Source organism: Giraffa tippelskirchi, chromosome 6 (genome assembly GCF_054371585.1).
Source record: "Giraffa tippelskirchi isolate mGirTip1 chromosome 6, T2T-mGirTip1v1.2.pri, whole genome shotgun sequence".
Taxonomy (NCBI): domain Eukaryota; kingdom Metazoa; phylum Chordata; class Mammalia; order Artiodactyla; family Giraffidae; genus Giraffa; species Giraffa tippelskirchi.
Genome location: NC_137280.1, coordinates 97,200,461 through 97,225,883, shown reverse-complemented (window position 1 = coordinate 97,225,883; position 25,423 = coordinate 97,200,461). Strand labels below are relative to the sequence as shown.

The 25,423-nt window shown below is 50.5% G+C and overlaps 1 protein-coding gene across 6 annotated transcripts in view; it reads right to left on the bottom strand.

Moving 5' to 3' along the window:
* Positions 1–25,423, bottom strand: part of GNG7 (G protein subunit gamma 7) — a 139,001-nt gene that overhangs the window by 82,442 nt on the left and 31,136 nt on the right. For 4 of the 6 annotated variants that reach the window (XM_081499934.1, XM_081499939.1, XM_081499933.1 and 1 more), the window contains one exon: positions 11,786–11,847. The gene's annotated coding sequence lies outside the window, so the exon portion shown is untranslated. Of the gene's footprint in view, positions 1–11,785; positions 11,848–14,567; positions 14,788–25,423 lie in introns of those variants that run through there. The other 2 variants (XM_081499938.1, XM_081499937.1) reach the window with 2 other exon arrangements.

The following is a 25,423-nucleotide window of genomic DNA, read 5'->3' as shown; positions in this document are numbered from 1 at the left end:
CTTGAAGCCCCAGAGGGCACACTTGCTGTTGTCCTCAGGCAGTGCTGTCACCATCAGCTCACTTGACTGGGCTCTCTTTTATTATTATTATTATTATTATCAGGTAATACATGTGTGCATGTATGCTAAGTCACTTCAGTCATGTCCTACTCTTTGAGACCCTATGGACTATAGCCCCCCAGGCTTCTCTATCCATGGGATTCTCTAGGTAAGAATACTGGAGTGGGTCGCCATTTCCTCCTCCAGGGGATCTTTCCAACCCAGGGATTGAACCAGTGTCTCCTGCATCTCCTGCACTATAAGCAGATTCTTTACCCACTGAGCCACCAGGGAAGCCCCTCAACCAGGGTTTCAACTAGGGTGAGTCTGTCACCCAGGGGACTCTGGGCTGTGCCTGGGGACATCTGTGGTTGTCAGGACTGGGGGCTCCCGGCATTGGTGGAGTGGGGGCTTGGAGTGGGGGCACCCCTCACAGCTCCCAGGATAGTCCCTGCGCTGCCAAGGGGACCTGCCAGCTTTGCCTCTCAGCCCCGGGACGAGGGAGATCTGGTTGCTTGTTTGCCCAGGGTGTGTACAGGTGTGGCCGCCTCTCTTACCGCCTACCCTGCAAGCCCCTCAGCCTGCAGCCCCGGCTCGCACCGAGGAACCCATAGCTGGCAGCCTGGCTCTCTGGGCCTCCAGGGTGCCTGGCTTTGCGACTCCCATGGGCAGAGGGCTCTGGCTCGCCTCTTGCCTCTCGTCCGGCCAGAACTGTGACTCAGCGGGATGTTAGTCAGATAGCTGGGGACAGCACATCCCATTCCAGGAGGCTCAGGAGCTCAGACCTCGGTGCGGCCGCTGACTCAGCCGGGAGCCCGCAGGGATCACCGCGTGGGATCGCTCCAGGTAGGGTGAGTACGCTCTCCACCAGCCCTGCTGTGTCACCCGCCCTGGTCACAGGCTCACTTCTCCGTGCAGGAGGTCAGGTGAGGATTCCTCCCCTGGCCTCCTTCTTCCCTTCTTCCACTCACTCCCTAAACATCTGGCTGGGTGGTTGGGCAAGACCCCTGACCTGGAGGAGCTTACAGTCCAGCCTGGGTGACACACGCAGCTGATCTGAATGTCACAGAACAGTTACTGTGTGGCCCTGGGCAGGTTACTCAGCCTCTCTTTGCTCCCAGTTTCTCCTCTGTGACATCTCTAACTGACAGGGCTGCAGCAAGTTCCGGAACATGCGTGTGGGAAGGCAGCAGGGTAGGTGCATCAGTCAGCTGCTGCTGTATGACAAGTCGCCACCAACATAGACTCCAAAACAACACCCTTTGTTGTCTCCCAGTTGCTCTATCAGAAAACGGGGGTGTGGTTTCACTGGGTTCTCAGCTTGGAGTCTCAAAAGCCTGACACCCAGGGACTGGCTGGGCTGAGCCCTTATCTGGGACCGCAGGGCTCCCTTCCAAGCTCGACAGGTCGTTGGCGGAATCCATCACCCTGCAGTGGAGGGACTGAGGCGCCGTTTCCCTGCTGGCTGTTGGGTGGGGGCTGCTCTTAGCTCCCAGCGGCATGGCTTTTTCCCCAGGCAGCACACACACACGTAGCTGTTTGCCTTTTTCAAAGTCAGCAGGAGTGTCTGCTGCTGCTCTGATCTCTCTCTCCCTCTCTGTTTATTGTGGTAAAAAGCAATTTACCATTTTAACCATTTCTAAGTGCACAGCTCCGTGGCATTAAGCACATTCACATTGTTGTGTGACTGACTGTCTGGACCACCATCCAGAACTTTCTCATCTTCCCAAACAGAAACGCTGTCCCCATGAAACACTAACTCCCTACCCCCTCCTCCAGCCCCTGGCCCCACCATCTACTTCCTGTTTCTGTGGATCTGACTCCTCTAGATATGTTTCTGTTCGCTTGTAAGGGCTCATCTGATTAGGTCAGGCCCACCCAGACAATCCCGCTTGGGATGAACCCCAGAGTCTACTGATCAGGGGTCTCTGTTAGACCCACCAAGTCCCTTTGGCCACATCATGTGAGCCTAACCATGGAGTGGGATCCCACCCACCCCAGGTTCAGAGTGTGGACACCAGGTGTGGGGCTCTCGAGCACCATCTTGGAATTCCCCCTCACTCAGGAGGTACGCAGACTTGAGGGATACCACTACTGAACAGGCTCCTGGCAGTAAGAAGCACACAACGACCACCTGATCCACGCCCAGAACACCAACTGACCATGCAGGGCATAGAGGAGACAGCAGAGACCTCTGGGGAAGTTGAGGAGGCTTTGACTCCAACATGCGGATGTCTCAGCAGCCTCGGAGCCTGGGCAGATGGCTAGGGGATGATTCTCACCTCCAGAAAGCTCTAAGGTCCTCATGATAACTCCTGGCCCTCCAGGTCACCCCTCCCTCTGGAGGATCCTCAAGGGGAGCACTTGGTGATCCTCCTGTGGGTGCCAGCACTGTGGTGGTGATAGCCAGCCCAGCTCTGTGCTCAGAAACAGGAGTCTCCTGAGGTGCCCTGCAGGTGGGGGTGTGTCTAGATTTGAACCTGAACCTTTGGTGCTGGGAGTCCCCACAAACTGGCAGAATCCCCCCAAGAGAATAAACCCAGTGGAAGGGCTGGCTGCCTGATGAGGTAGCAGACAAGACGCACAGAGTTGGGCCTGCACAGCAAGCATGGGGCACAGTGCCATCCAGGGTTAGACGTTCATGTCTGTTTTTCTCCGCCCCCCCTCCCCCACCTCAAGGATGGAAGAACTCTCCATTCTGCAGATGGGTGACGGTCCTGCATGCCCACAAATTAAACAGAGGGCAGGGGCCTGGGCACACACCAACTTCCTATCGTACTTTAGTTATAAGATGAGGCCACTGGGGGGAGCTGGGGAACAGGTGCATGGGATCACTCTGCATGGTTTTTGCAACTTCCTATGAACCTGGAATTGGGCTTCCCAGCTGGTTCAGTGGTAAAGAATCCACCTGCCAATGCAGGAGACACAGGAGATGCCAGTTCAATCCTTGGGTCGGGAAGATCCCCTAGAGAAGGAAATGGCAACCTACTCCAGGATTCTTGCCTGGAGAATCCCATGGACAGAGGAGCCTGGCGGGCTACAGTACTTTGGGTGGCAAATAGTTAGACATGACTGAGCATGCATGCATGAATCTGGAATTATTTCAAATTATAGGCTTTATTTTTTTTTTAAAAGTGAGGGAACTTTCCTGGTTGTTCAGTGGTTAGGATTACAAGCTTCCACTGCAAGGGGTTCGGATTTGATTGCTGGTTGAGGAACTAAGACCGTACAAGCCAAGAGGTGTAGCAGAAAAAAAACAAAAACAAAAAACAAATGAAACCATAGGTATGCCTAGGTGTGACTGAGACAAACAAGGCATGCCTTCTCCAACCACTGCCGTTCCACCCAACACTGACCTGCCTGCGGTGCCGCCAGCAAGGAACAGGAGGGTACAAAGGCCCCCTGCGAGCTCTGATGCCAGCCGCAGGTGCCTGCATCTGCAGTGACCAGGCCCCCTGCTGCCCCTTGGTGGCCAGAAGGAGTCTAAGTCTCCAAACCCTTGGCTCCTGGTGGACCAAGCCCCACGGGTTGGCAGGACTATGATGATAAGATGCCATTCCCCTGATTAGATGATCTCCTGCAGAGGAAGGGATTCGAGGGTGTAATTAAAGTCCCAAGTTAGAGACCACCCTTGTGGTCCAGTGGTTAGAATCTGCATAGGGTGTGGGTTCAATCTCTGGCCAGGGGACTAAGATCCCACATGCTGTGTGGTGCAGCCAATAAATACATTAAGTATCTTTGATATTAATTTCTTATTTAAATGCTTTCTTCTCTGTAATCATCCTCTGTGGTTTTTCAGTCTTCTAACTTTATTGAGGCTTTCAATGGCTAAGTCAAAGATCTCTCTGGGTAACGTTATATTACACTTGAAAATATGGGGGTTATTTTCAAATATCTTTTGATACTGATCTCTAATATAATTCCACAGTGATAAGCGAATAGGCTCTGTATCATTTCAATACCTTTAGACCATGAAATTTTTGCACCTTGTTTTATGTCCCCAGATATGTTCCAGTGTCTCTTAGTTTATAATCTATGGAAACTTGAATAGAATTTGTATCCTACTGTTGTGAAAATTGTATAAATCTTAATTATGTTGAATTGGTTCATAGTGCTTTTCAGGTCTACTGTATCCTTCTACTTCTCCGTATATTCATTCTATTCCTTTTTGAGAGTTTGATATTGAAACTCTAACTAAAAATTTATCTACTTAAAAAATAATTATCACATACAGTGGAACTTATATGTAACCTTGTTCTGTATTCTCCAAGTCTCCTGTAAATGTGTTATCATAACTTCATAATTTAAAAAATAAAAAAAGAAAGGGAAAAAATCAAATTAAATAAATTTCCAAGTTAGTTGACTTTGAGTTAATCAAAAGGCTGCATGGGTGGGCCTGACCTAATCAGGTGAGCCCTCCCTCCCTAGGGCAGGGCCTTTCCTGCAGTGACTGGAAAGATGAGGGGCCCCCTGGAGGAAATCATGCAGCCAAGCCAGCACCTGGTGGCAGCCTCCAAGAGCTGAGAGCCGTCCCTAGTGGACTGCTAGCAAGACAACAGGCACCTGGACCTGACAACTGAAAGGAACCAAACCCTACCAATGGCCTGAGCAAACTGGAAAATGGATTGTTCCCCAGCTGAGCCTCAGGAGAGAACTCAGCCCGGGCCAGGCCCAGTGAGACTGTGAGCAGAAGCCTCAGCCACACTTCTGCCTGGAGAGACAGGGGAGGTATAAGGTGCCGAGTCTGTGGTGGCTTATTACATAGCAATAGGTAGCCAGCACACTCCTCGTGCGACGGCAGAGCAGAGAGCCTGGGGTTTCACAATCACTGTCACATTTAGTCACATGCAGGGGATGCTCCACTGGCTCAAGAAATTCCAAGGGCTTTGGGAGCTGGGAGCTAGGAACCGTGGCGAAGTTCAAAATATGTATTTAATATTAATGTAAGTCCCAAGACCATACTCTCCAAAGGCTCCATCTTCAATTCCCACCACACTGGGGAGTAGGTTTTAACATTTGAATTTGGGGGGATACCAGTGGCAATTAGAAACAAGCTCATGATACCCCAGTTCCCTGTGACCTTGTATTTGGGGCACTTGTTGAAGCCCCCATCCCACCCTCGGCCTCCAGGACCCTCCCTCTGCCCCCAACTTCTGAGCTCTTCCCAGCCTGGCCCTCCCCAGGTCATGCCTCAGTCCTCCATTACACATGCCCACCATGTACGCTGTACTGGGAGCGTCTGCACTCAGACACATGTGCTTTAGCCAGCTGGGCCTGGCACACAGGTGTCTGCTGACTCAACAAACGAAGTCAGAGGGGAGGGAACAGAAGGAAGAACCACATTCTCAGTGTGCAGCGGCTCAGATGGATTCAGGTCTGTGCATTGTGGCTGGGGGTGGGAATGGGCCCTGAGGTGTAGGGGCTCCTTCTACTCACCACAAATGAGCCCCTCTTCAGCTTCCCCGTGGCTCCCTGTCCCCCTGCCCCCACCTTACCATACGTGACTGTCACCTCGTGTGTGTTCTGAGTCAAAGCAGGCCTTGAATCTGACTACCGATGACTGCGTGTGCATCATCCCTGCTCTGAGGGAGGCTGACCAGTCAAGCCGTTGCCTAGCAATGTGCCCGCCTGGGGATGTGTGGGTCTCTGGGCCATGGCTGCTGCCTGGGCTGGGCCAGTTCTCACTGCCCCACGGCTGGAAGCCTGGCTCTGCGATATCAGATGGGAGCCTTTCTGGGCCTCAGTGTTCAAGTTGGTCGAACTACGTGGCAGCACTAACCAGTGTGTGAGGGGATTCACCCGCAGCATGTGGAAGAGTGGGGCCGGGGTGGGAGCCGGTGTGATAACACACGCGGAGCACAAAGAGAGTGATGCTGGTTCATCCTGGGAGCAAGAATCTTGGGGAGTGGGGTCGCCACTCCCCACTCCGGCTGGGCGCTGCTGACATGGGCCAGGACATTCTCTGTGGGGCCGTCCTGAGCACTGTGGGGGGTGGAGCACACCCCTAGGCCCCCCCACCTACTGTATGCCAGGACCCCCTCCAGTCATGACAACCACAGACGTCCCCAGACATTGCCCAGTGTTCCTTGGGGGCAGGATCACAAGGGTGAGACCCTTCTGGAGGGGGTCAAGGTCATGTCTGAGCAGCCCCTGCTGCCATGGGAAGCACCCTGGGGCCTGCTCTCCCCAAGATTTCAGAATCAGAGCCATGGGCTACAGGGGTGGGGGTGGCTCTGGGTCCTGTGTGCTGTGGAGGGAGGGGGCACCCTTGGTGGGTTTCTGGGCGGGGACCCAGTAATTACATATGTATTGTGAGGCTGCGGCAGCAGCCATGACCTTCTGCAAGAACGTTTTAAGGTTTCAACTGTCTATCTTGGCAGCTCTTTCAGGAGAACAGCTTGTCCATGGAGAGAACTGATAATTGTGGGCATTTCAACACACATCTGAAGCCGGGGACCAACCAGGAGGAAGAAACGGTCTCTGACGCGGCGCGCTGGGTTGGAGTTTGTCCCTCACACGAGGGCCACCCTCTCGAGATAAAAGATCCGGGAGGCGCTTTCAGCTGAAATGTTCATAAACTCCCGGAGGACAGGGGCTATCAGGAAAACACCCGCTGCTGGGAGGTCACTGAGCTCTGCCTCCTCACAGCAGGTGGGAGGGCTGGTGGAAAGCTGGAAAAATCGTTCTCAGCTAAGAATCATCACCCCGGTCTGTGCCAAATACACTCATTTCCATCTGAGCCCCCTTTCAGGAGCTCAGTGGCCACCGGGGACTCATGGCTACCCTATTGGACAGCCCAGCTCTGGCTAAAAGGGCAAACCTCCATAAGGAGAGCCAGCGCCATGAAGGCCCATGCGCTCAGCCCTTCCACGAGGCGGGAGCCAACTGGCTATGGTCCCAGCACTCCACCCCCTACCCCCTACCCCCACCTCCCCTCTGCCAGAGCTTCCAAACTTATGGAAAGATCCATCCAGTTTCAGGAGGGGGAAACCACATCCAGAGACATTATGAGAGGAACCAGTGAGGCAGGGGGCCTGCTTCCATGGGACACTGGGTGATGCCTGGGGACATCTGTGTGGGCTCAGTTGTCAAAACTGAGGGCTCCTGGCATCATGTGGATGGGGGCATGGAGGCTGCTCCACCCTCTCCCCACAGCACCCAGGATGCCCACCTCATCCCACAGGGTGATCCAGCCTGATTTCAGCAGTGTTGGATGGGGAGGACTCTGAATGGGTCCACAATTCTCACTAGAACATCCACCCTGCACACTAGCATCCCCTGGAGCCTGGCCTGGCAGACACTCAGAAACCCTTGCTGAGGGGATGGAGGGCATTTTGGGGAGAGTCACCGCATCTGGCCAGGCTGAGCAGTCACTGCCCAGGTGACACACACCCGAGGGTGCCTCAGGAGACACTGGGCAGATTCCACAGCCAGGGGACCCAAGGGGGCTTTGAGGGTCTCTGGCATTTAGATGAGTCCCAAAAGAGATGCTTCATGAGACCAGCCTGGGGAGAACTCCCACCTTGCTCCTGCCCAGGGGTCAGAGCCATTGGCTGGTTCCAGGCAACAGAGGAGGGAGTCCCAGAAGCAAGATCCAATCATCCCAGTAGGGCTGCCCACCCCTACCCTCTGGCCTTCGTTCTCTGGTCCCAGCTCTGCTCTGGCCACTGGGCTGTGCCAGGGCCGGGAGAGTTGGGGGGTGCAGGGATCCTCAGCTCTCCAAGGTCATAGAGTCTCTGCTTTCTACCTTTCTCTTACATCCAATGAACTCACAGAGGCTCCAGGTCTGTGAAGTGGAGGCCCCCAGAAAAGAGTGACAGCGGACTCTGGGTGCTGAAGCAGAATATCCTGGAACATGTAGACAGGTGGCCACAGGGCTCCATGAGGGCGGAGGAGTTGACTGAAGAAGCTGGGCGGTCACTTGCCCCCCTGCACCCTCTTCACATCCATCCCTGCTAGTTGCGCTGGAGACCTCATGGACCTTCACTGCCCCCTAGTGGCCACCAGTGGGAATCCCAGCACTCTGGGGATTGCCCCAGCCCCAGACCCCTCCTCTGGAGCCCCAGATTCCAGGTCCCACTTCTAGCCCTGGCGTCTGCAGACATTCAGCACAGTGGATCAAGGTGCTGTCACCAGGATGGACAGTATGGCCCCTGTTCGGTGCCACTCCGTCTCCCCCGGACAGGCAGTGGCCCAGAAATGGGACAGTCCATTGTCTGTACCCCCCGTACTGTAGGGACCTCGGATGTGAGGGGCCTGGCAAACAGGAAGTGCTCCTAGTGACTATGAAACTAACAAGCAATCAGGAAAAGCCTTGATTCCTCCTGACTTGTAGGAGAGCAGGATCCCTTGGAACAGAGAACCACTGCAAGGCTGGCCACGTGCACCAGCTCAGGAGTGTGTTCCATCTCTCCCAGCAATGTCCACCGGGCACTGCTGACCAGGCAGCTGGTCACCCTTGGCCATCGTGGACACTGTGGTGTGTGGAGCAACCTTCCTGGCCCCACCTCCTTGTTGCCAGGAGCATCCCCCCAGTGTGACAACCTCAGATGTCCCCCAACATGGACCTGTGTCCCCTGAGAGGGGAGCCGAGGGTCAGAATCACACCCCCCAGGTATGACCTCCTAGCACAGCTGAATTTCAAAAGGCTCAAGGACTGAAGTGCAGAATATGCCATCCAAAACAAAATGCAGGTGGATTGTGTTTTTATAATCTTGACGTGTTAGGTGACCACACAAAATAAAGAAGACAGATCTGTGTTATGTTTCAGATGCCTGATGACAAAATGCACCATGAGCAAAGTGCAGAAACATGCTCCAAAAAACACTCGCAGTGGACCGTGTCCAGACAGAGAAATAGGGAGAATTTAAACATCACCAGGGCCTCCCTGGTGGCTCAGTTGGTAAAGAATCCTCCTGCAGTGAGGGAGACCTGGGTTTGATTCCCGGGTTGAGAAGATCCCCTGGAGGATGGCATAGCAACCCACTCCAGTATTCTTGCTTGGAGAATCCCCATGGACAGAGAAGCCTGGTAGGCTGCATGCAGTCCATGGGGTCGCAAAGAGTTGGACACAACTAAGTGACTAAACACAGCACAGGACAGAAACCCTAACAGAAAGGACGCAACCAGGCCATTCGCCTTAGAGAAGCAGCTGAGCTCATGAAAAGGAGGCCTGGACACAGCAACTAAAATAGTCCTGGCTTGTTGGCTTGGCCAGGACATAAAACTGCACTTGAGAGGGTGGTGAGACACATCCTGGGATGGAAAATGGTGCATTTCTTTGCGGCTGAAGGTCAAAACAAAAATGAGAACACTTTGACTTAAAGTCACAGGCAAGGCAAACTTACTTCCAGGAATTTACCCCAAACAACAACCAACCAAGGACGAACAAAGTTTGCACAAGGACATCCATCCCAGAACATAGCAAAATTTAGAGAGAGAAAGAAAAGCAATAAAAGAAAATGAACACCCTCCAAAAAAAGCCCACCAAACAGACCAGTTAAACAAACTATAAAATTATTCTTAAAGAAATAAATTCTAATTCAAATAACAAGGTCTTGGGCTTCCCTGGTGGCTCAGGAGTAAAGAATCTGCCTTCCAATGCAGGGAACATGGGTTCGATCCCTGGTTTGGAAAGATCCCGCATGCCTCAGAGCAACTAAGCCCATGTGCCACAACTACTGAGCCTGTGCTCTATAGCCCAGGATCTGAAACTACTGAAGCCCAAGCACCCTAGAGCCTGTGCTCTGCAACAAGAGAAGCCACCGCAATGAGAAACCTGTACACCGCAGCTAGAGAATAGCCCCTACTCTCCACAACTAGAGAAAAATCCTCACAGCAATGAAGACCCAGCACAGCCAAAAATAAATAAATAAAATCTTTAAAAAAACAATCATGCCTTACAACTGCTGTTTATTAGAAAAAAAATTTTTTTTTAATATCAAGGCCCTACTGTATAGCACAGGGAACTATATTCAATATCTCATGATAAATCATAATGGAGAACATGAAAAAAGAATGAATGTATACATATAACTGAATCACTTTGCTGGACAGTAGAAATGAACACATTGTAAATCAACTACACTTCAGTAACTTTTAAAAAAGAAAGAAGTTATAATTTGTCTATAACATGGAATGTTAAGCCGTTGTCAGGAAAGAAGATGGAAATCTAGGTTTATGGATGAGGGAAGATGCCCATCAAGGGAGATGAGTACATCAAAGAGAAAACCCTTCTTATCCGAAATCCTTTGAGTGAGTGGAATTTGGAGAGGTTTGGGAGGATGCTCACTGAGTTGTCAGCAGTGGTCCCCGCTGGGTGTGGGGTCGGGGGTATCTTGTCTCTCCTTTGTCCATTCAGTTTCTTTTTACAATTAGTTGGTCAGACATTAACATGCGGAGAAGGGTTGAGTGGGGCTCACTCATCAAGCACGCTGTGATGACACATACACTCTATGTGACCTCGCCTGGCTCCAGGTGGTTCTCCAAACTCCCCTCCTGCTTGGTGACTTTGTGACACAGAGTTAACACTGAACCTGTTTGGGACCTTCGAGGAGCATAAACAAGCCAGATGGGCCACAGGGCTCCAATCTCAGTCCTGGTCTCTGTCTGTGGGGACAGCTTCCCTCCCGGGCTGAGATAAAATATATATTTTAGCTTCACTTAGGTTCGCTTTACACGTCATGCAATCAGCTGATTGGCAGTACACAACTCGAAGATTCTTAGTCAGTTCACCAAGCTGCTTGAAGCCCCAGCCCCACAGTTCTGGACCTTCCCCTCAGCGCTGTAAGATGTGTCTGGCACCCAAACACAGTTCACCCCCATTCCCACCCCAGCCCCTGGCAAGCCTGAGTCACCTTTCTCTTCCAATAGACTTACATTTTGTGCTGAATTCATCTAAATGGAATTATACAATGTGTTGTCTTTGGGGTTTGCCTTCTTGTCTAACATTTTTTATTTTACACACATGCACTAGATGAAAATAAATGTTATAAAGACATCAGATCTCCCTCAAATTTATTGCTAAATGGAACACAACCTGAATCAAAGATCCATCAGAACTTTTGCTAGAAACCGGAAGTTGATTCTAAAGACAGCTGGTCCCCGCCAGACACTTAGAGTAAATGGACTGGGCGGGGCACTCCCGGATGCCATGGAGCCACCTCATTCATCCCCATGCTGTTTCCTCTTCCTACCTCACAAAAGCCACTCAAAGTCCTCTTGGGAATAAAATCAGAGACAAGCAAATGCGTAACAGTTGAGAGATCAGGACTGAGCTGTATTTTGCTCTTGACTTAATTCTTCCCGAGGCCTCTGGCACATTTCCCAACCTGCTGTCCCACCAGGGGAGTGATAGGGTTCGGATATTTGTTCAGTCCCATGACCGAGCTCTGCTCTGAGTGAACGCCATTGATGGGTCACCCTCCATGCACATGGGAAATGGGATGAAGCACCGCAGACCCTAATCAAGCCTCTCGAGGAGGAAGCTAAGAACTGGGAAGCAGATGCCACTGTGGGCATGTGCCCATCCTGGATGCGCTAGGACCTGACCTGCCAGCCCCATGTCCCCCTCCTCCGGGACATACATTCCCTGTGGCTCCCATGTGCTCTTGGCAGGTGAGACAAACCCCTAGAAGTGAGCAAAGCTGGGAAGACGCAGGTGTGCACAGCAAGGACGCCTCTTAACCCATCCTGGCTCCAAACAGCCAACCAAACACCTCAGTGAACTCTAAACATAGACACCAACCTGTGCTCGCTCAAGTCCTGGCTGTCTTCAGCGATGAGGTTCAGAAACCCAGTGTCCGCTCCCTGGAAGAAAAACGAACCATGTTAGCTGGGTCTGACTTGGCCTGAACTGCCACATGGGGGTCAGCGGTACTATGATGAGATAGAAAAATCCTTCGGCTGGGGGTGGGGAGCGTGGAAGGGCTGCCTTCTGGTCACTCTGCCAGACATCGGGGATGGAACAGGACACTTCAGAATGCAGAGAGATGAGAATAACAGGGTGATTTGCCAGGAAGGTTTGCTAGCGATCTGCAGTGGTATCCATAATGAAGTTTCCATGTGTTCCGAAACTGAACTGGATGAAAGGACTGGATGTTCGTATGACCTTTTATAGTTTATAGAAGATGTTCACTCGCATCATTGAACCCCCATGGTCTCCTGGGAGGAAGGCAAAAGGACTGAGTCAACCCCCTGCCTTGGGGTACCAAACTCACCCAGGTTTGCCTGAGGCATGTGACCAACTAAATGCAAGGTAGGGTCCTGAGGCAGAAAAAGGACATTAGGGAAAACTAGTGAAATCTGAATAAAGAGTGGATTGAGGTAGCAGAAATGTATTCATGTCCACCTCTTGGTTATCACAAACACACTATGCTCCTGGTCATTGGGAGAAATTAGGTGATGGGTAATTTGAAATGCCTCTGAAAATCTAAAATTATTCTAAAAAACTTTTTTAAAAACTTCAGTTTAAAAATTTAGGGAGAGACTTCCCTGATGGCCCAGTGGTTAGGACTTCAAGCTTCCACCGCAGGGTGTGTAGGTTCAATCCCTGGTTGAGGAAATAAGATCCCACAAGCTGTGTAGTGTGCCCCCCAAATAAATAACCTTTTAAATACATAAAAATTTAGGGAACCCTCCTACACTGTTAGTGGCAATGTAAACTGGTACAACCACTATGGAGAACAGTGTGGAGATTTCTCAAACAACTAAAAATAGAGCTGCCACAGGATCCAGCACTCCCACTCCTGGGCATATATCTGGAGAAACTAGTTCGAAAAGATTCATGCACCTCAATGTTCATAGCAGCACTGTATACAATATCTAGGACATGGAAACAACCTAAAAATTCATCAATAGATGAACTGATAAAGAAGACATGTTGTATCTGATAAAAAACATAAGATATATATACATATACACAAAGTGTTGGTCATTCAGTCATGTCCAACTCTTTGTGACCCCTTGGACTGTAGCCCGCCAGGCTCCTCTATCCATGGAATTCTCCAGGCAAGAATACTGGGGTGGGTTGCCATTTCCTCCTCTAGAGGATCTTCCCCACCCAGGGGTTGAACCTGAGTCTCCTGCATTGCAGGCAGATTCTTTACCGCCTGAGCCACCAGGGAAGCCCCAGTATATATACATGCACAACAGAATACTACTAAGCCATAAAAAAGAATGAAATAATTCCATTTGCAGCAACATGGATGGACCTAGAGATTATCATAGTAAGTGAAGAATCATAAAGACAGAAAAAGACAAATACCATGATATCACTTATATGCAGAATCTAAAAAAATTATACACATGAACTTATTTATAGAACACAGACTCATAGACTTCAAAGACAAATTTTCGGTTTGGGAAGGAGGGATAAATTCAGTCTGCAATTAACATATACAGACTACTATATATAAAATAAATAATCAACAAGGACCTACTGTATACAGTACAGGGAACTCTACTCGGTACTCTGTAACAATCTATATGGGAAAAAAACCGAGATAGAATGGATACATGTATATGTATAACTGAACAACCTTTCTATACACTTGAAACTAACACAACATTGTACACCAACTATACCCCAATATAAAATAAAAATTAAATTTAAAAAATGTAAATGCTATATTGTTTTTTGTTGTTGTTTAGTTGCTGTTGTGTCTGACTTTTTGCAACACCGTGGACTGCAGCATGCCAGGCTTCCCTGTCTTTCACTATCTCCCAGAGCTTGCTTAAACTCATGTCCATTGAGTCAGTGATGCCAACCAACCATCTCATCCTCTGTCGCCCCTTCTCCTCCTGCCCTCTATCTAATTGGTTGTCAATTAAAGGCCAGGATGGAGAACCGACGTCCCCACCATCACCAGCAGGTGGTGCTGCAGCCTCAGGAACTCCCTCTGGGCTCTAGAAGCAGCTATAAGAGAAACTCATCCAGTAGCAGCATCTGCTTTACCTGGCCCAACAGCTTAGGATTGGAGCTTCTCTGGCCACTGAGGCCAGAGGGGCGCCCTGGACAGCGTAGAGCACAGTGGCCCACAGGGATGAGAGATGAGAGGGCTGGAGCAACGTGCCCACAGACCGGAGGCCAAGGCTTGCCTCAACCTTGAAGGGACCATCTACGTGTCTGAGTCTTCATTTCATTTTTGAATCAATTAAAGGCTCATGAGAAGTTGCAAAACTAGTACAGAAGGGTGCCAGAGAACACTCTTCACCAAGCTGCCCAATGGCCGCTCCTTACACAACTCGGGAACATTATCCAAACTGGAAAGAGTCACTGATAAACTAGGCACCAACTTTTTTTTTTTTAAGTCTTACTGAGATACAATTCTCATGCCACACAATTTGCTTATTTAAAATACACAATTCAGTGGTCTTTTTGTACATTCACAAAGTTGTGTAACCATTACCACAACCAATTTTTGAACATTTTCCTTACCCCAAAAGAAGCCCTGTCCCCATCAGCAGTCACTCCTCTGCTCCCCAGCCCCTGACAACCAGGAACCCACTCTCTGTGTCTGTGGACCTGCCTGTTCTGCACGTTTCCCATCAGTGGAATCACACCGTGTGTGTCCTTCTGTGTCTGCTTCTCTCACTGAGCATTGTGTTCTCAGGGTCTGTCCACATGGTAGCCAGTGTCGGGGCTTCTCTCTTTCATGTGGCTGAGTGATGCTCCAGTGTGTGGAGGGACCCTGTGTTTATCCACAGTTCACTGATGGATGTTCAGGTTGTTTCCACTTCTGGCTCCTGTGAGATCACACTGCTGTGAACATGGGTAGCTTATGAATCACTGCAGAGATGGCATCTTTCTCTGCCCTCACATCTACCATCTGCCAATCTCCCCATCCCCAGCCCTTTAACGCCAGCTGCGGGCTGTCCTCTAGCCCTTGAAGCTGGACTTGGGCAGGGAGATGAGCCCCACAGAGCCCCCCACCCTGGCTATGCTCAGCCCAGACCGGCTTAGACTAGAGCAGAGAGCAGCGAGGACAAAACTCATCCCCGGGGTGCACAGACAGCAGGCTGCGAGGTGCACCAGCTGGCGCCAGGCTGTGCCCATGACCTTCACCGACAAAAACGCTGGGCTTTCACCTTCCCGCCAGGGTGAACTCCAAGCCCCCATGACAGGTCCCCGCGAATTGTGGAGGTGGGGCCATGAGGAAGATCTCCTATAGAATCTGCAGTTGTTGTTCAGTCACTAAGTTGTATCTGACTCTTTGTGACCCCATGAACTGCAGTCTGCCAGGCTTCCCCGTCCTTCACTATCTCCCTGAGTTTGCTCAAACTCATGTCCATTGAGACAGTGATATCACCCAACCATCTCATTCCCTGTCATCCCCTTTTCCTCCTGCCCTCAATCTTTCCCAGAATCAGGGTCTTTTCTAATGAGTTAGCTGTTTGCATCAAGTGGCCAAAGTATTGGAGCTTCAGCTTCAGCATCAGTCCTTCCAATGCATATTCAGGGTTGATGTCCTTTAGGATTGACTGGTCTGATCTTGCTCTCCAAGGGACTCTCAAGAGTCTTTTCCAGCACCACAATTTGAAAGCATTAAGTCTTTGGCACTCAGCCTTCTTTATGGTCCAACTCTCACATCCGTACATGACTACTGGATAAACCATAGCTTTGACTATATGGACTTTTGTTGGCAAAGTGATATCTCTGCTTTTTAATATGCTGTTTAGGTTTGTCATAGCTTTTCTTCCAAGGAGCAAGCATCTTTCAATTTTCATCTTTTAATCTGCAGAGCTGGTGGAAAATGTGACTGTGGGACCTCTTGTTCAAAAATTATGACAAATTTCAAAACAGGACAGCAGAGACCTGGGGTGCAGGGGCTGTAAGAAGCTGGGCCTGCCACCCCACACACACCCTGCCCTTGGAACTGCCAACAAGTGACTTCACTGCAAGGAAAGAGGCCAAGCTCACAACGGTGGCAATCAAGGACCCAAGCGGATAGGACGATGGCACACTCTAGTCATGGGCGGCACATTTTTTTTTTCTGACCGCACCACATGGCTTTTGGATCTCAGTTCCCCACCAGGAATCAAACTTGTGCCTCTTGCCTTGGAAGCGTGGAGTCCTAACCATTGGACCACCAGGGAAGTCCCCTGAGTAAACCTTTTTACAACCTGTGAGCCCCACCTCATCAACATGCTTTCCTTTTTTTATCCTTTTAAAAAAATTAAGATAGAATTCACCTACGATAAAATGTCCAGTTTGATGGCTTTCAGGAGAATCACAGGTTCTGCAACCATCACACTAACCCCAAGACACCTTTGTCCCCGTGAAGGCACCTCGTGCTCATCAGCATCACGTGGTTCAAAGCTGAGGCTCCCAGGGAGACGCGAGATCCTAGACTGCAGGAGCCGCCGGTGCTCTGCTCGCCCCGCAGTCCATGCCACCATCACTGAGCCAGCCCATGGTGGGATCTCGCTAGTTCTGGGGATTCTGCATAATCCAGTTGGTGCCAAGGGCACAGCCTGAGGAGCCCGGTGTGTCTGGGGAGAGAGTGTCGGCCCCACACAGAGCTGTGTGGTGCTGGGAGAGGCCCACCCTGGGTACCATGTTCCCTGACCATCATGTGGAGGTGGGTTGGAATGGCTCAGTGTCCAGGGGCAGGAGGCCTGACATGCAACATCAAGCAGGACTGGGATGGTCAGAGCCAGGACATAGCACCCTCGGCCTGGCTGAGCTCTCATCTCACAGCCCTGTGGTCAGGACTCCAACACGGGCCGGGCCTCGTGGGACTAAATCTAGGCCTGGGCAGGGCTAGTCTTTTCGGAAGCTCCAGGGAAGCACAAGCTCTTGCCTTTTCCAGCTTCTAGAGGTGCCGCATCCCTGGCTCGTGGCCCCTCCCTCCATCCTCACAGTCAGCAGCACAGCATCTCCTGTCTCTCTGCCTCTGACCCTCCCTCTCCCTCTTATAAGGACCTTGTGATGATACTGGGTCCCCCAGAGGATCCAGGGTTGTCCCCATCCTTGGGGCCTTAACTTATTCCCATCTGCAGAATTCTTTTACCACGTACAGTGACACACAGGTTTTGGGGACTGGGGCATGGACATCTTTGGGGGGCCATTATTCTGCCAACTGCACACTGTAATACCTGACAACATGAGTGAATCTAGCCCTGGAACTTTGCATTTAAGAGCATATCCCAAGAGAGTACAATGTAGCATGATATCCTATTTATAATGTTAAAAACAACTCAACTTTCTAAAATAGATTTTTAGGAGTAAAAATCTACTCAAATTATGCTATTAAGAAGTACATGTAAACAAGACAGAATTAAACAAAAGACGGGAAATGTGACATGAGATTCCACCTCAGCTGCCTTGGAGACTGGAGCCAGGTGGGTGGGTTGGGTGGGGAGGGTCTCAGGAACAGAAGAGAACTGGCGAGGCTCTGGTTTTTGTGCTCAGTGGTGAGTTTGTGGGTGCTCACTATTAAGAATATATACACAAAAGAGGACCTACATTCAAAGGAATATTCTCAGTGCTAAAAAGAAATGAGCTATGAAGGAGGGAAAGACACTGAAGCACCTCAGATATAAGTCATCAAGTGAAAGAAGCCAGTAGAAAAGGCCACCCACTGGACTCCCCTGGTGGTCCAGTGGTTAAGACTCAGTGCTTTCAATGCAGAGGGACTCAGGTTCGATCCCTGGTCGGGAAACTTAAGATCCCGCATGCCCCACAGTCCAGCCAAAAAAGTTGATTAATTCATTAAAAGGTTGAAAAGACTATACACTGATTCCAACGGTGGGACATTCTGGAAAAGGAAGGACTCTGGAGACTAGAAGGATCAGTGGTTTTGGGGGTTGTGGGGAGGAGGGATAAACAGGTAGGGCCCAGAGGCAGTGAAATGACTGATAATGGATACATTTGTCCGAACCCACAGAACACACAGCACCAAGACTAGACTCAGATGTCAACTATGGACTTTAGTTAATAACAACATATGGGGACTTCCCTGGTGGTCCAGTGGCTAAGACTGTGCTCCCAGTGCAGGGGGCCCAGGTTTGATCCCTGGTCAGGTAACTAGATCCCATGTGCTGCAATTAAGACTTGGTGTAGCCAAATAAATAGTAAATAAACAAATATTTTTTAAAAGTAATAATATATAGATATTGGCTCATCAAGTATAACTGAGTTACTCTAACGCAGGACGGTAATAATAGAGAAAAGTGTATGTGTGGGTGTATATGCCTGTGTGGAGGGGGTATGTAGGAACTCCCTGTACTTTCTGCTCAATTTTTCTGTAACCCTAGGGTACTCTAAAAAGCAGCCTATTAGAAGCTGGGTGAATTGGACTTCCCTGGTGGTCCACTGGTTGAGAATCCACCTGCCAATGCAAGGGACACAGGTTCCATCTCTGGTCTGGGAAGATTCCACATGGCAAGGAGCAACTAAGCCCATGAGTCTCAACTACTGAGTCTGCACTCTAGAGCTCACTAACCACAACTACTGAGCCCATGTGCTGCAACTACTGAAGCCCACACACCCTAAAGATCATGCTCTGCAACAAGAAGCCACTGCAATGAGAAGCCCCTGCACCACAACTAGAGAGTAACCCCCACTCGCTGCAACTAGAGTAAGCCCTCGCAAAGCAATGAAGACCCAGTGCATCCAAAAGTAAATAAGTAAAATTTTTAAAAAATAAGAAAAAAAAAGTGGGATGAATTGGGAGAGTTATACCGAAAACCAGGAATTCTGAAGAGAAAAAGAAAGAAGGAAGGAGGGAGGGAAGGAGTGAGGCCATCGTAGCCCGGGTGAAGGCTCCACACACACATGACCAGCAGGTGGGTCAGGCTGTTGTGAACAAGACCCAGACACAAGCTAGTCAGTCCTGCCAAGTGGATTTTCTAAGTTTCTCCCAAGGCCCCTGCCAGTATCATAACAGGATCACACTGCCCAGATTAAGACCTCCTAACCCCTCCAGCCTGGATTAACCTACTCCAAAGCTGTCCCCAGGCCAGGGGACCAGGGTGGACTTAGGGGCGGATCAGACTAGAGCCTAATAGAATGTGTCCTGGGATTACTCCCAAATCCCATTTGGCCAGTGGAAAGCATATTCTGGCTGGTACTAAGCCTATTTCTGCAGATTTTGAGGGCAGGAGGCAATCTCTTTCCTTCCCGCCCATTCACCATTCCCACCCTCACCATTCCCATTGCCACTCCGCCTGGAGAGTTTCCATCCCTTCCACCTCCTGGCATGCAGCATCGGCCAGGCCCCTTTCCCTCCCTCTGCTCCATGGTGCGTGCAAACACAGAAATGAGACAGAAGAAATCTGTCCTCCACCCATCCTTTTTCAATCTCCCCTTTCTCTCTTTTTTTTTTAATATTTTGTGTATTTGGCTGCACTGGGTCTTAAGTTTCGGCATGTAGGGTCTAGTTCCCCAACCTGGGCCCCCTGCATTGGATGTGTGCGAGACCTCCAGGGAAGTCCCTCCACCCTGTTTCTGAGGTCAAAGCTTTTTGGGGAGGAGGGTGAAAGCAGCTGAAGTAAGTGGGCACAGGTGTCCCAAGTAGGGTTCCAGAAACTGCAATTCTCCCTAGATTGTCTGGGAACGGACTGTGACCCTAATTCCTGGTGAAATCACCGAGACAGTCAGTTACTCTACAGAGCATTTCTCCTTCGGTGGCAGTGGTGCACCTTTTTTTTTTAGAGACATTGGGCAAGTAACTTAATGCCCCCCATCCTGATCTCCAGAGCTCCATTCACCTGCTGTGGCAGCATTTCCAACATCGCCAGCCTCCAGAGATTCAGTTCATGCCCTACCTGCTGTCTCTTCCCACTTGCCACTTGGCGTCAGTTCTCCTCCCGCTTGGGGTCAGGGCGGCTCTGTGTGATCACCTGCAGTGACAGCAGGTCACTTCTGAGATCAGTCATAAAAGACTTGTGGCTTCTGCCTGCTCTCAGCGAGCCAGCCACCACGGAGTGAGGAAGTTCAGGCAGGACCGTGGACAGGGACCATGTGAGGCACCATCCTAGAAGCGGGTCCTCTGACCCCACTGGGCCTTCAGATGAGGCGGCCCTGGGCTGACACGTGCTCCACAATCTCCCGAGGGACCTCGAGCTAGAACCACCAAAGGAAGCTGTTTCCAAGTTTCTGACCCACAGAAACTGTGAGAGAGTGAACGCTGGTGGTTTACACCAAGCTTTCAGGGACTTCCCCAGTGATCCAGTGGCAAGGACTCTGCTCCAAATGCAGGGGGCCCAGGTTCCACCCCCGGTCAGGGAACTAGGTCCCATAGGCTGCAACTGAGCCCACAAGCCACAACTAGAGAGCCCATGCACTGAAATGAAGACTCAGTACAGTCAAAATAATGAAATAAAATATAACAAAATAAAAAATAAAATAAGTTTTCGGGGTAATCTGTTACACAGCAAGAGATAACTGATACACTTGTCATCCAGGCTGATTCACCTGACAGCTCCACATTATTTTTTCTTTTTCAACCACTACAATTCTCTAATGGCAAGCAACCAACAGCACTGGATTTTTCATTTTCTGGTTTTCCCCCCATCTATAGATCTGATCATCTGGGAGACATAAGAGACTGAAGGAACTTGGTAAATTCAACAAGGGGGGAGCAGTAGAACAACCAGGATGAGAAAACGAAGCCTTTGGGATTCACAGATTATCAAGAGATATCATTGCCTGGTTCTGAGACTAAACAAGTCCCCTACTTTGATCTGCTTCCCTCTAAAGCAGGGTCTTGGGGCTTCCCTGGTGGTCCAGTGGCTAAGACTCTGTGCTCCCAATGCAGGGGGCCCCAGGTTCCATTCCTGGTCAGGGAACTAGATCCCACCTGTCTCAACTAAAGATCCTGCATACTGCAACTAACACCTGGTGCAGCCAAATAAATAAACAAACAAATAAATAAAAAATAAAGCAGGGTCTTGCCCTCAGTGCTACTGATGTGGAGGTTGGTCATTCCTTGTTGGGGGGGCATCCTTCCGGGCACTGTGGGGGGTAGAACAGCCTCTCTGGCCCCACCCCTCATTCCAGCAGCACCTGCCAGTTGTAATAAGCACAGATGTCCCCAGACGTGGTCCAGAGTCCCCTGGGAGGTGAGATCACCCCCACTGAGATCCCTGCTCCAAGCACGTCCCTCATGGGCTGGCACAGCAGGGACTCAGCATCTGGCAACAGGAAGCCCCCCTGCTCGGAGTACAGGTCCCACTCCTGGGAACCGAGCAGGTGGGCCTGGGATGTCTGCGCCCCCTTCCCTCCCCACACGACATCCCACTAGCATGTGGCAGGAACACCTTGCCTCGCTGGAGGCTTGATATAGACCCGCACTGCAGTTATCACCCCAGCCTTCACTCATCACCACAGCAACCATCTAAATGTGTCACCCCGAGGAGCTCTGATTGCAAATGAGGCAGGAGGAGAAGCCTGGGGTGGGGGACGGCAGCCTGAACCTCGCCACCTGCGCTCTCAGCCCTGAGCCCTCGGAGTCTGTTGGAGAGGTGCCCGGGCTGGACATACCGCTCCAAAGTCTTGAAACTGACCCAGATCAGGGGCCAGCACAGTCCAGTCCAGTGGGACAAAAGGGCCTGGAGGGCTGACTCAGGGGCTAAAGGTCTACAGGAGCCCAGCAGACGTAGGGGGAGGAGGGTGCTGACCCCAGCTCTGTGTCCTGAGTCTCTCAACCTTCCTCCACCTAACACTGGGTGGGGTCTCCCCACTTTCCTATTTTTGGCCAAGCTGCACAGCAAGTAGGATCTTGGTTCCCCGGTCAGGGATCAAACCTGAGCTCCCTGCATTGGAAGCTCGGTGTCTTAACCACTGGACCACCAGGGAAATCTCAGCATCTCCCTGCTTTACTCTCTAATCACTGGAGGTTTTTTCTGCTAGGGCTTCCCTGGTGGCTCAGTGGTAAAGAACCCACCTGCCAATGCAGGAGACATGGGTCCAGTCCCTAGGGTGGGAAGATCCCCTGGAGAAGGAAATGGCAACCCACTCCAGTATTCTTGCCCGGAAGAGCCTGGAGGGCTACAGTCCAAGGGGTCACATAAAAGAGTCAATCATGACTTAGTGACTAAACAACAACAACATGATGTAAGCAGGGACCAAATTCAATATCTTTCCAAATAATGAACACAGGGTCTCTGTCCCCAGCCCTGCTGACACTGGGCACATCATCCTCTATGCAGGACAGTCCTGGGAGCTGTGCGGTGTGGAACAACCTCCTTGCCCCCATCCACTCAATGTCAGGAGCGCCCCCAGGGTGGCAAACACAGATGTGCCCAGACATCACTAGTGTCCCCTTAGGGACAGGATCTCCTGCTGAGCCAGGCATCGATTATCAGAGCCCCCACCTCCGGGCACTGTCCTGTATGGAGGGACAGGCAACTGACTTGGGAAGAGGATCAATTTCGACAAATAAAAAAAAAAACGTGTATGCACAGATTTCTTTTTCCACTCAAAATTAAAATAGCTTCTGTCCGTCCCCCGGAAGGCGGTGGGTGGGGACAGATATTCCCGAATCTGAGAGGCAGCATGGTTTCATTCCACCCCAACTTTGAAACTGACTAACTCCCCCAGGGCCTCAGTCTCCAAATCTTCAAGGTGGGGGTGATGGTGGCACCCCCTGAGCAGGTGGGGTTCTTGGATTAAACAAGTGAATATCTAGCAAATGCATAAATCAGGCCTGACATATTGTTCATACAGGCTCACTTTTTTATCACTGGAACTTTTTCACAATCCTAGAACATCTAGTATCTGCTTTGTTGACAAGGCCAGGACTCAGCAGTGATTCTGTGAAGGACCAGGTGGCAAATGTTTTTGGTCACTGTCGCTACTACTGAACCCAGTCAGTCATGGACCAGTGGGCGAGGCTCTGTGCCAATAAAGCAGGGGATGCAGGTTCGATCCCTGGCTGGGGAACTAAAGTTGCATATGTTGCATGGTTCGAGAAAAAAAAAATGTGATTTTGGGAGTTCTCTGGCAGTTCAGTGGTTAAGACTCCCTGCTTCCAATGCAGGTGGTGCAGGTTTGATCCCTGGTCAGGGAACTCAGATCACACACGCCTCAAGGTCCAGCCAAAAAAAAAGAAATTGACTAACCCAGGCGACTTGGATCAAGCCCAGAGGTTGGAGGCTGGAGTTTTCAACCCCCAGACTGGAAGACGGTCTGTGAGCAGATGGCACCAGGCCTCACATGGAGGCACCAGTGCAAAGGGAAATGGGATCCTGAGTCCTAACAGAAAGCCCCCAGCTGCCCCTCACCCCAGGCCATCCACTACACAGAAACTCACCACCACGGAGACACCATTTCCCTCAGATTCAGAGAAGGGGCTGCTGCTTTCTCAACACCTTGGGGAAAATCCATGGGCCAACCTCTGTTAGCAAGTATGCTAAGTCACCTCAGTTGTGTCCGACTGTGCGACCCCATAGATGGCAGCCCAGCAGGCTCCGCCGTCCCTGGGATTCTCCAGGCAAGAACACTGGAGTGGGTTGCCATTTCCTTCTCCAATGCAGGAAAGTGAAAAGTGAAAGTGAAGTCCCTCAGTTGTGTTCGACTCTTAGCGACCCCATGGACTGCAGCCTACCAGGCTCCTCCATCCATGGGATTTTCCAGGCAAGAGGACTGGAATGAGGTGCCATTGCCTTCTCCGGTTAGCAAGTATAGAAGCTCTTTATCAACCTTGGTTGCAAAAGGCATCCTAAAGATCTCGACCTGGTGAGCAAACAATTTTCTGATCATTCTAGACAGGGTAATTTACCATCTGCAAAACTGCCACCGGTAACAGCCCCGAAGAACCCATCCCCAGAGGGAAAAACAGTTTCTGCAGACGGAGAGACTGAGAAAACCTCTAGGAGATGTGACAACTTAGTGTCCTATGGACCTGTGTGTGTCCTAGGGCAGAAAGGGGTGTCAGGGGAAAATTAAAGAAATCCAAATGAAGTGTGGACTTCAGTTAATAATGACACTATTTGCAAAGCAGAAATAGAGACACAGACATCGGGGGGGGGGGGAATGGGGCAGAGGGGAATGGACTGGGATGTTGGAATTGACATACACACATTACAATGTATAAAATGGACAACTAATGAGAACCTGCTGCTCTGCTGTGCTGTGCACAGTCGTGTCCGACTCTGTGCGACCCCACGGACCGTACCCCGCCAGGCTCCTCTGTCCATGGGATTCTCGAGGCAAGACTACTGGAGTGGGTTGACATTTCCTTCTCCAGCGGATCTTCCTGACCCAAGGATGGAACCTGTGTCTCATGTGCCTCCTGCAAGGTAGATGGATTCTGTGCCACCTGGGAACCTACTGTACAGCCAAGGGACCTCTACTTAACGCTCTGTGATGAACTAAATCCAAAAAGAGGGAATATATGTATATACACGGCAGATTCACTTTGTTGTACGTAGAAACTAACACAACATTGTAAAGCAACTATACTCCAAAAATATATATATTTAAAAATAATAATGACATATCAGTGTTGGTTTAATCGGGACGAACGTATCAGGTTTGGTGTAAGATGTGAAGAACAGGGGTGACAGGGTACGTGGGATCTATCTGTACTGTCTTCCCAATTTTCCCGTGAATCTAAAACGAGTCTGAAACGAAAAGTTCATCTAAGAAGAAAAAGGAGAGAGGGGAGTGACGACAATTAGCTACTTATGCTTGAGGAGGCTTTGAAATGTGATTGAGGGAACATTAAGTTCCTGTGACAGCATCCGATAATGACAGGGTTATATAAAGCCCCGAGAAGAAAGCCGCTAAAAACAGGATATGCTAATCAGCAGGGGAAGTTGGCTCCTAGGAGAGGAGTGAGGAGGGGGAGAAAAGACAGGTGGCTGAATGGATCCTGAGACAACCAGGGTGGACCCTGGCCTGGGGGCTGCTCCACGGGAGGACATGTCCCAGGCAGATCGGGGCAATGGGGCACATCTGCTCAGGAGCAATGCCTGCTGAGTGCGCAGCCAGTGCCTGGGCTTGGGGGAGGGCGGTGGTTTTACAGATGGAGAGTTCTGGAATGTGAGGGTGAAGCTGTAGTCCAAAAACAAACAGACGGGTGATATGACACGGCATCCTGGTGTTTCGAAGTTGACTTACTGGACATCTTCATCTAGACCAGGGTTTCTCCCTCTCCACCCTGCAGACGTTTAGGGCCAGGTCATTCCCCTCTGGAGCATCCTGGCACTGAGGGGTTTGGAGCAGCCTCCCTGAATCCTGCTCCCATGATGCCAGGAGTACCTCTAGTCCTGATGACCACAGATGTCCCAGACAGTGTCCCCCAGGGCAGGACATCCTAGAGGAGAAACGCTGACGTACAATAACTTACAATAACTAACAATGTACACACAGGACCATACGAGTGTAATTATCCTCATCCTACAGATGGGGAAACTGAGGATCGGAGAGACGATA